The sequence below is a fragment of the Colobus angolensis genome, unplaced genomic scaffold (assembly GCF_000951035.1).
Source record: "Colobus angolensis palliatus isolate OR3802 unplaced genomic scaffold, Cang.pa_1.0 Scaffold324, whole genome shotgun sequence".
NCBI lineage: Eukaryota > Metazoa > Chordata > Mammalia > Primates > Cercopithecidae > Colobus > Colobus angolensis.
In genome coordinates, this window is record NW_012116533.1 from 460,120 (window position 1) to 471,783 (window position 11,664).

The 11,664-nt window shown below is 33.1% G+C and overlaps 1 pseudogene across 1 annotated transcript in view; it reads right to left on the reverse strand.

Annotated features, from left to right (window-relative positions):
* Positions 1–315: 315 nt before the first annotated feature.
* The window catches only part of LOC105518632, a 12,873-nt pseudogene continuing 1,524 nt past the window's right edge, over positions 316–11,664 (reverse strand). Inside the window, exons 2-3 of the transcript XR_001002861.1 lie at positions 6,872–6,880; positions 316–403 (exon numbers count right to left, since the gene is read on the reverse strand). The product of XR_001002861.1 is annotated as an elongation factor 1-alpha 1 pseudogene (transcript). The remainder of the gene's footprint in view (positions 404–6,871; positions 6,881–11,664) is intronic.

Consider the following 11,664-nt stretch of genomic DNA (forward strand, 5'->3'; position numbering starts at 1 on the left):
TTGGAAGGCCTAAGTCATTTTTTGTGGGAAACCCCAACTTTTCACTCTAGAAATGTCCTTTTAGAAGCTGTTTAGATTGGTGAGAAGAATCCTTAAATCTCCTGCCTGAGAGGCCTAGGTCTGGCTTCCCCTGTTCGGAAAACTGAGTGGCGAAAGAGGGTTTTCCTTACGTGCGATATTTGCTTACCTAATATGTTGCTACTTTTATCTCCTCTTTTATTATGTATTTGTCTCTGTTGGTTTATGCCTTTACACAATTCCCCTTACTGTTGCTTTAGTGGAATTTCAGAAGGGAGCAAAAGTAAATGAAAGCATTCAATTTGCCATCCTTGCTTGGAAGCCCTCTAGACTTTTGGCTTCATTTTGTATGGTGAAAGACTTCCTAAGAAGACTCATTTTCCATCTTCATAACATAACATAATACATATTATGTGACAATACATTCCCATTGAGAAAAACATCATAAATCAAATCACAAATTAATTTAACCATGTTACTATTACTGGATATATAGCCCCTCCCCATTTTCCCTGATTATGAGCAATGCTGCAATGGACAGCTTTGTGATTATACTTTTGTCTGCAATTTTGATCATTCCCTTAAGATACATTTCAAGAAATATATCAAAGAGCTTAAACAGTTTGTCATTTTTTCCAGTAAATTGAATCTTTTATTGACTTTTTTCTGACTATAGACGTTATACGTGCTATTGTAAAAATTTTCAGAAAACAAAGTAGGAGAAAGAAAGCAAAAATCATCCTCAATCTCACAACCTAGTCCTAAAGATAACCACTGTCAACATTTTGGTATATCTTCCCACAAATATGCACAAATGAAAATACAGATTAAAAGAAATCTGTTTTTAAAATTTACACATTTTGCTTAATACTTTGCTAAAGACATTTGAATACTTGTCCAGAACTTTTGGAATGACAGAAATGTTTTATTCTGTACTGTCCAATGCAGCAGCTACTAATCACATGTGGCTAATGTGACTGAGGAACTTGATTTCAACTTTTATTTAACTTTAATTAATTTAAACTTAGATATTGCCAGTGGTTACCATACTGGACAGCCCAGGTATATAAAATATACATATTCATTTAATAATTTGCATTTAATAATTTGCAGAATACTTCATTTTATTAATACATTGTAACTTTTTGAACTAATACCTAACTGGTAGACATACATTGCTTGCAATTTTTGCTATTATAAAGAACATTTCAGTGAATATCCCAGAAAATGAATATATTGGAAAATACTGAGCTAGTTCCATATTCTGGTATATTATCAATTCATACTGTTTTGCCACTTCTCTACATAATTATTTTGATTGCTCTTATTCAGTTATGGGAATATTTTGCTGAACTTGGATATATATATTTTCATAACTTTGATATTCTGAGTATTTTCTTTTGGGAAAATTTTCCTAGTGTTCAGAAACATTTTCCAACACTACTTCCCTAGCATGAATGAATACAATGTTTTTAATCCATTCCAATTATAAAACACTCACTAACTCTTTTGATGGTAAGGCATGTATCTTTTAGGAAATTATCCAGCCTTAAGATATTAGTGAAATTCTCGGGGATCCAACTTTTATGGATACTTTAATATATTTTTTCCTTTATAGTGTAGTTGTTTTATTTTGTTTTACATTTTTCTTAATTTTGAAGATTAGCATACATGCAAGAGTGTAAGAAAATATATGTACAGTTGAAGGAACATCCCTGTACCTACCACCCCATCCAAGGAACAGAATATTACTCTACTCCAGAGGCCCAATGCATGACCTTCTGTCATCATATTTCCCTCACATTTCCCAAGAGATAAACATTTGAATTTTGTGGTAATCATTCCTTGATTCTTCAAAGTTTTTAGCACTTAAATATGTATCCTTAAAAAGAAACAACGTATAGTTTTGTCTGTTTTTGAAATTTATACACATGGAATAATAAGTATGTATTCCTTTATGTCTGTCTTCTTTCACTCAAATTATGTTACATTATTGATAATATTGTTTTATATCAAGGGATAACATAGATAAAGCACATAAAATACACTACTTTTAATTGCACATCTCAATGATTTTTGAAAATTCATGCATACATCCATCTAACTATCATTCTGATAAAGACAAAGAAGATTTGAAGCACCTTAGAACATGTGAGCTCTGCTGTCCATTATCCCCCCAAAGGAGACTACTATTTTGGTTTTTACAAATTAATGATTAGTTTTAACTTTTTTGAAGTTCATATGAAAACAGTCATACAGTATGTGGTCTTTGGAGTCTGGCTTCTTTTGCTCATCATTATGTCTGTGAGATTCATCCATGTTGTCGTGGTGTCATTGATGTGGCCTTTATTAAGTAGTATTCCCTCGTAGGAATAGACTACTATTTGTCAGTTTTTTGATGATGAGTACTTGTTGGTTTTAATTTGGCTGTTATAAATAAAGCTGTTAAAAGCAGTCGTGTGTGTATTTTGGTGAGTATATGCATTCATTTCTTTGGGCTATACATGCCCAGGAATGAAATTGCTAGGTCATAATCCATAAAGTAGGCATATGATTAGCTTTGGTAAATACTTTCAAACAGTTTTCAAAAGTTGCTATACAATTTTACATTTCCAGGAGGAGTGTAGGAGAGCTCCAGTTCTTCCATATTGTTTCCAACAGTTAGTATTGTCAATATTTTAAATTAGAGTCAGTCTAGTGGGTAGTATCTGGTTGCGGTATTAATTTGCATTTCACTAATGACAATTGTTTGATGATCAGCACTTTTTTAAGTGCTAATTGGTCATTATCCAATTGGTCATATCCTCTTTTGTGAAGTGTCTCTTTAAGTTTGCTGCTATGTTTTTGTTGTGTTTTCTTTTTCTTAATAATTTATGTATTTTCTTTATGTATACTTGGTAAGAGTCATTTGTCAGATATATTCATTGCAGACACCTTTTGCAATCCTCTAACTTACTTTTCCATTATATAAAAGACTTATTTTTAAACAGTCTTACTGAGACACAATTCATACCCTATTCAATTTACTCCTTTCGAGTGTGCAATTCAATGGTTTTTAGAGTTGTGCAACCATAAACACAATTAATTTGGGGACATTCGCATCACTCCGAAAAGAAACCCTGTACCTACTAGCAGTCACTCTCCATTATCTCCCAATTCCCATATAATCTTCTTTGTGTTTCTGTAGATTTGCCTTTTCTGGAAAATCAATGTAAATAGAATCATATAACATGTGGTCTTTTGTTATGGGCTTCTTAGAGTAAACATGGTCCATCCATATTATAGCATACGTTAGTATTTCATTCCTTATAACTGTGTAATATTCCCTTGTTTGGATATAGCACATTTGGTTATTCATTAATCCATTGAAGGACATTTGAGATTCTTCCACTTTTTGGCTACTATGAATAATGCTTGTTATGAACACTCTTATACATGATATTGTGGACATATGTTTAATTTCTTTTGGGAATATACCTAGATAATATTTTGACTCTATGTTTAACTGAGGAACTGTCAGACTGTTTTCCAAAGTGGCTGTACCATTTTACATCTTCCCTAGCAATATATGTAGGTTCCAATGTATCCATATCCTGACTAAGACTTGTTATTGTCTTTTAAAAAATTATAGCCATCTTAGTGGATGTGAAGTGGCATATTATTGTGGTTTTGATTTGCATATCTCTGAGGGCTAATGATGTTGAGCATCTTTTCATGTATTTATTGGCCACTTGTATATCTTCTTTGGAGAAATGTGTATTCAAATTATTTGCACATACTTAATTGGGTTATTTCTCTTTTTATTGTTGACTTGTAAGAATTGTTTGTATATTCTGTATATAAGGCCCTTGTCAGATATATGATTTGCCCTTTCTCTCTTTTCATGGTGTACTTTCACAAACAAAGGGATTTTTTTGTTTGTTTCTTTGTTTGAGATGGAGTTTTGCTCTTTTTGCCCAGGGTGGGGTGCAATGGTGTGAATTTGGCTCACTGCAACCTCTGCCTCCAGGGTTCAAGAGATTCTCCTACCTCAGCCTCCCAAGTAGCTGGGATTACAAGCATGTGCCACCACGTCTGCCTACTTTTTTGTATTTTTATTAGAGATGGAGTTTCACCATGTTAGTCAGCTGGTCTCGAACTCCAGACCTCAGGTAATCCACCCACCTCAGTCTCCCAAAGTGTTGGGATTACAGGCGTGAGCCACAGACTTTAATGATTATATTTGAACAGCTTTTAATGTCAATAAAGTCCAGTTTTTTATTTTAAAATTATTATTGCTTTTTGGGTCTTAAGAAATCTTTGTCTATACAAGGTTATTAAGTTGTTTCCTTATGTTTTCTTTTAGAGCTTTTTCACTTTATTTTACATTTAGAAAAATGATGTATTTTAAATGAGTTTTTCTGTATGGTATGAGGTTGTTGTCAGGGTAGTCTATTTCTGGATTCCATTCTCTTTCATTAATCTACTTGTCTACCTTTCTGCCAATGCCACACCATTCTGAATTACTATCGTTTTATTGTAAATTTTATAATCTAATAAACAGGGTAAGTCCTCCAACGTGGTTCTTCTTCAAGATTTTCTTGGTTATACTAGACCCTTTATATTTTTATATAAATTTTAAAGTTAGCTTATCAATTTTGTCAAACATTCTTCCTGGGAATTTCATTTGGATTATACCAAATGTGTATTTAAATTTGGTTACAACTGATACCTTAACAATGTTGAGTCTTCCAAATCAAAAACATGATAATAAAGCTCAGTTTATTTATGTCTATTCTCAGCAATGTGTTGTAGCTTTCATTATAGAATGCTTGTATATCTTTCATTAGATTTAGTTCTATTTTAATTTTTTATTATACATATTAGAAATGGCAAAATTAAAATTTTTTCAATATTTTTGTTTCTGGTGTATATAAATACAAGTGATTTTTGTATACCGATTTTGTGTCCAACCACCCTGCTAAACTATCTTATTTATTCTAATGATTCATCTATAGTTGCTTGTCCATATTCTTGGTGTGCTACATTGTCTGTGAATAATGAAAGCTTTGCCTCTTCTTTTCCAATCTGTATGACTTTTATTTTTATTTTATTTTCAATTTATTTCCTACTGTTCTGGCCAGGTTCTTCAGTACAATGGTGAATAGAAGTGATAATAATGGATGAATTTGTCTTTTTCATGAATTGAAAGGGAATGCCTTCAATTGTTTTATGAATAAGTGTACTCTTTTTATAAAAGATTTTTGCAGATATAACTTATCAGATGAAAATGTTTTTTACTTTTAGTTTTCTAAGAATTTTTTAAATAAATAGATGCCAAATTTTATCAAAAGTATTTTCTACATCAGTTGAGATGTTCAATTATTGTTTCTTTTTAAATCTTTAATGTGGCAAATTGCATTATTTGCTATTAAAACTAAAGTTTGTATTCCTGGAATAAATACATTTTTGCCATGTCATTTTTTTTTTATATTTCTAAATTTGGTTTACTAATGTTTCCTTTATGATTTCTGTATCTCAGTTCATGAATGAGATTGGCTTGGGATCATTAATGTGAGATTGGAATTACCTTTTCTTTGAATGTTACATATTATTCATTGGTAAAACCTTGTGGATCTGGAGTTCACATTATAGGCACATTTTTGAATGATTCATTTACCAGAGGATCATAAAACTATTCAGGTTTTCACTTCTTTTTGTTTCAATTTTGATGTTATAAATATTTATTAGAAAAAAATTTGTGATTTATACATATTGATAAAATTTGTCAATATACTTTAATTACATATAAATTTATTTTATTGTCTATCCATAGGTAAACCATTTCTTTCTTAATATTGATTACTTTTGACTTCTATCTTATTTTTCTTTTTTTTCTTTTTTATTTATTTATTTATTTTTTATTTTTATTATACTTTAAGTTCTAGGGTACATGTGCATAACGTGCAGGTTTGTTACATATGTATACTTGTGCCATGTTGGTGTGCTGCACCCATCAACTCGTCAGCACCCATCAATTCATGATTTATATCAGGTATAACTCCCCAATGCAATCCCTCCCCCCTCCCCCCTCCCCATGATAGGCCCCAGTGTGTGATGTTCCCCTTCCCGAGTCCAAGTGATCTCATTGTTCAGTTCCCACCTATGAGTGAGAACATGCGGTGTTTGGTTTTCTGTTCTTGTGATAGTTTGCTAAGAATGATGGTTTCCAGCTGCATCCATGTCCCTACAAAGGACGCAAACTCATCCTTTTTTATGGCTGCATAGTATTCCATGGTGTATATGTGCCACATTTTCTTAATCCAGTCTGTCACAGATAGACATTTGGGTTGATTCCAAGTCTTTGCTATTGTGAATAGTGCTGCAATAAACATACGTGTGCACGTGTCTTTGTAGTAGAATAATTTATAATCCTTTGGGTATATACCCAGTAGTGGGATGGCTGGGTCATATGGTACATCTAGTTCTAGATCCTTGAGGAATTGCCATACTGTTTTCCATAATGGTTGAACTAGTTTACAATCCCACCAACAGTGTAAAAGTGTTCCTATTTCTCCACATCCTCTCCAACACCTGTTGTTTCCTGATTTTTTAATGATTGCCATTCTAACTGGTGTGAGATGGTATCTCATTGTGGTTTTGATTTGCATTTCTCTGATGGCCAGTGATGATGAGGATTTTTTCATGTGTCTGTTGGCTGTATGAATGTCTTCTTTTGAGAAATGTCTTTTCATATCCTTTCCCCACTTTTTGATGGGGTTGTTTGTTTTTTTCTTGTATATTTGTTTGAGTTCTTTGTAGATTCTGGATATTAGCCCTTTGTCAGATGAGTAGATTGCAAAAATTTTCTCCCATTCTGTAGGTTGCCTGTTCACTCTGATGGTAGTTTCTTTTGCTGTGCAGAAGCTCTTTAGTTTAATTAGATCCCATTTGTCAATTTTGGCTTAAGTAGGTAAACAAAGCCGCTGGGAAGCTCCAACTGGGTGGAGCTCACAGCAGCTCAAGGAAACCTGCCTGTCTCTGTAGACTCCACCTCTGGGGACAGGGCACAGCTAAAAAACAACAGGGGAAGCAGCAGAGGCCTGTGCAGATGCAAACGACTCTGTCTGACAGCTTTGAAGAGAGCAGTGGATCTCCCAACACAGAGGTTGAGATCTGAGAACGGACAGACTGCCTGCTCAAGTGGGTCCCTGACCCCTGAGTAGCCTAACTGGGAGACATCCCCCACTAGGGGCAGTCTGACACCCGACACCTCACAGGGTGGAGTACACCCCTGAGAGGAAGCTTCCAAAGTAAGAATCAGACAGGTACACTCACTGTTCAGCAATATTCTATCTTCTGCAACCTCTGCTGCTGATACCCAGGCAAACAGGGTCTGGAGTGGACCTCAAGCAATCTCCAACAGACCTATAGCTGAGGGTCCTGACTGTCAGAAGGAAACTATCAAACAGGAAGGACACCTATACGAAAAACCCATCAGTACGTCACCATCATCAAAGACCAGAGACAGATAAAACCACAAAGATGGGGAAAAAGCAGGGCAGAAAAGCTGGAAATTCAAAAAATAAGAGTGCATCTCCCCCTGCAAAGGAGCGCAGCCCATCACCAGCAACGGATCAAAGCTGGTCAGAGAATGACTTTGACGAGATGAGAGAAGAAGGCTTCAGTCCATCAAACTTCTCAGAGCTATCTTATTTTTCTTATATCAATCTTGGTAATGACTTTGTTAATTTTATTAGTCTTTTCAAGGAATCATCTTTTAATTCATTATGATCTCTATTGTTTACTTTTTCATTTTTTATTGATTTAGCTTTTTTATTATTATTCCTTTCTCCTATAGTATATGGGTTTATTTTAATGTTTTTTATTACAAATTTCTCTAAGATGGATACTTAGCTTTCATTTTCAGTTTTCTCCTTTTCAATAGAAGCACTTAAACCTGTAAATTTCCCTATAAATATTGACCTATGTGTATACTCTAGGCTTCAAGTGTAATTTTTTATAGTTTACTTCTATTTTCTAATTTAGTTATAATTTTTTCTTTGATCAGTTATTGGTCAGTGTATTTCTTAATTTCCCGCATATGGGGATTTTCTACCTATCATTGTTTGTTATTAACTTTTAATTGCAATCTGGTCAAAGAATATTGTGTGATAGAAGTCATTTGTTATTTTAAGACTAATATTATGACTCAAAAATGATCATTTTCTTGGTTGTATTACATAAAATAATATACAATTGAAAACAGTATGTAATTGGTAACAGTTGGATTCAGTGTTCTCTTTATATATATTCGGTCAGACTTTGATGTGTGATGTTAAGCTCTTTCATTTCCTTACTGATATTTTGCTTCCTATTAATTATTGGTGAAAGTGTATTAAAAATCTTCACTCTGATGGTATATTTGTCTGTTGTTCCAATAAATTCTACAATTTTTGCTTTATATATTTGAAAGTCATGCTGTCAGGTATACCCAAGTTTGTAACTGTTACATTTTATTTGTGAAATGAAATGTTTAGCATTATACAGTGAACATTTTTATCTCTAGTAGTTCTTTTTGCCTTCATCTCCAGTAGTTGATTTTTCCTATATTTTGCCTGTTATTGTATAATTACACCAAATTTCAGTCTTTATTTCTGCTATTTTACTTTCAAATTGACTGTAACCTTATATTTTGGCTATGTCTCTTTTAGCCTATAGCTGAATGTTTTCTTCAGTCTGACAAACTTTATTTTTTAACTTTAAAAACCTATTTAACTTTTTACTCTGAAATAATTTCAGATCACATATAATTTGCAAGAATATTAAGATATTAAGAATTTTTTTTTCTCTTTCTTTCTTTCTTTCTTCTTTCTTTCTTTCTTTTTTTTTTTTTGATGGCGTTTTGCTTTTGTCGTCCAGTCTGGAGTGCAATGGCACAATCTTAGCTCACCACAACCTCTGCTTCACGGGTTCAAGCGATTCTGCTGCCTCAGCCTCCCGAGTAGCTGGGATTACAGGCATGCGCCGCCACGCCCGGGTATTTTTTTGTATTTTTAGTAGAGATGGGGTTTCTCCATATCGGTCAGGCTGTTCTCCAACTTCCGACCTCAGGTTATCTGCCCACCTCGGCCTCCCAAAGTGCGGGGATTACAGGCGTGAGCCACTGCGCCCAGCCATATTAAGGATTTTTAATACCCTTAAACAAATTGGCTATTATGTCTTTACTACATTATTTGTCAATCTATCAATAGACATAGAGATCAAAAATATAAGTATATCAGTGGCATGATGGCTTTTTATCTCTATTTCAGTGTGTTTCTTAGAATTTTATTCTTGTATAACTGGACTATAATGATCAAAATCAGAAAATTAACATTCCTGCATTACTGTTATTTAATCTACAAACTTCATTCAAATTTTCCCAAGCATCTTATTAATAACATTTATAGAAAAGATTTTTTGTTCTCTGCTTCAGGATGTAATCCATGATCGCATATCACATTGATTTGTCATGTCTCTTTAGCCTCCTTTAATCTAGAAAAGGTACTCATTCTTTCTTAGTTTTTAACTATCTCGATACTATTAGAGTTAAGGCTGCTCTAGCAGAATACTAGAATACCCTCATATTTTTTTTTTATTTGATGATTTCCCATGACTACATTTAGGCTACACATTTTGATAAGAGTACTACAAAAACGATATTGTGTTCTTCTCAGAATGTCATATGAGGAATCAACAATGTTGATTTGTCCTTTTCTGTTGTTGAATTTTGATTTCTTGCCTAAGGTAGAATCTACTAAGTTTCTCTGCTGTAAAGTTACAAGGTAAAACTTGTAACTAACAAATATCTTATGGGAAGACGTTTTGAGACTATGTAAATATTCTGTTATTTTTACATCTTTCACCAACTTGTTTTAGTATACATTGGTGATTTTAGCCTGAGTCTACTGTTATTCTGATTATTAAGAAATTGTAATTTTCCAATGTGATCATTCATTCTACATTTATTAGTTGGCATTCTACTATAAAATGATTTTTGTTTATGTGTATACTTATTTACTTATAGTAGTATGGATTAATGGACTCAATTTATTTGATAGGTTTAATCCATTACCATCATTATTTATTTTGATACTCAAATAGTCCTAGATCTGGCCAGTGAAAGCCCTTTCAAACTGACACCTTTGTTCCTTTGCCATGTGATTATCATTCTTTCAGCACTTCCTTATTTTTTTTAATTTTCAACTTTTATTTTAGATATAGGGAGTACATGTGCAGGATTGTTACATGGGAATATTGCACCCAGGTGGTGAGCATAGTACTCAATAGGTAGTTTTTCAATCTACGACCCCCTTCATCCCTTCCCTGTCTAGTAGTCAACAGTGTCTATCGTTCCCACGTTTATGTCCAAGAGTGAGCACTTTCTTATTTTTGGACTTTACAAGATACTCCAGACTCATCTTTTAATTTCTCAGCTCCAGCCCTGAAATGGGCCCTTTTTTCAAGGAATCCTGGGTGCTACAAGTGTTTGGAATGCCATTGCTTCTAGATCCTCTATGTCTATATAAGCCAAACTACCTCTATTTCTATATTTATTTATATACATAAATGCAAATTTGTTATACTGATTATAATATAATCACATATATTGTGAAATGTATTTATAAAAACCATAAGTTTACACTGGTAATTCAAATTCCAATCCAATAGCACAGGGTTAATTCTAGCATTTTCTCTTTTATAGTTTAACCTCCTTTATTCAGTGTTGAGAAATCTGGTTCTGATTATACACAATATATTTACTCATTTGCTTATCCTAAAATGCACAGCAGTTTCATAATTGATATCCTATACTACTATGAAAAATAAACCTGTACTTCAATTTAAATATTTGTTTACAGTTTTTTGTCTTTAGTGTGAGGATATATATTCAAAATATTGTGTTCAAACATTATTTAGGTTCATTTTGAGTTCTCTTTCAGTTTGATGATAAGTTCATTTGCTTCTGTTTCCATTTTATTTTGTTTTCCTCCATACTTGTTGATTTTAGTCATATCATTGTTGAGTATGTGAAACATTAACATGGTTCCAAAATTCAGAGCTGTAGAGAAAGATGTACTCTGAGAAGTATAATAACCCCTATCCTTTCCCACCCTGCCTTCTCACCAACAATAGGTACCAATCTAATTATTTCTACATTTTTCTTCCCGCATTTGCTTTTGCATAAACCAACAGACTAGGGTGTGTGTGTGTGTGTGTAATATTTTTTCTTTTTCCCCTTTTTTCTTACACAAAATATAACTTACAATAGATACTCTTTTACATTTTGCTTTATCCACTTTATGATATACTCGAACTGATGTTCACAGAGATTTTACTTACTTTTTTACACTTAATAGATTTTAATGTATTGAGTAGTTTTGGGTTTATGGAAACAATTCAGCAAAGTATACAGAGTTCTCATATACCCCTCACTACCCTGCACAACAATTTTCTCTATTTTTTTTTTCTCATTAAACTTTTTTAATGGGTCTCAAAATTCTGTGACAAATTTTTGGTCAAGTTGTTTCCATTAAAAAGTACTGATTTTAAAAACTAATAACTTAAAACTGCCACACGCAAAAAAGAAAACCAAAGTGGTCCACAAAACATTCTCCTTTCCTT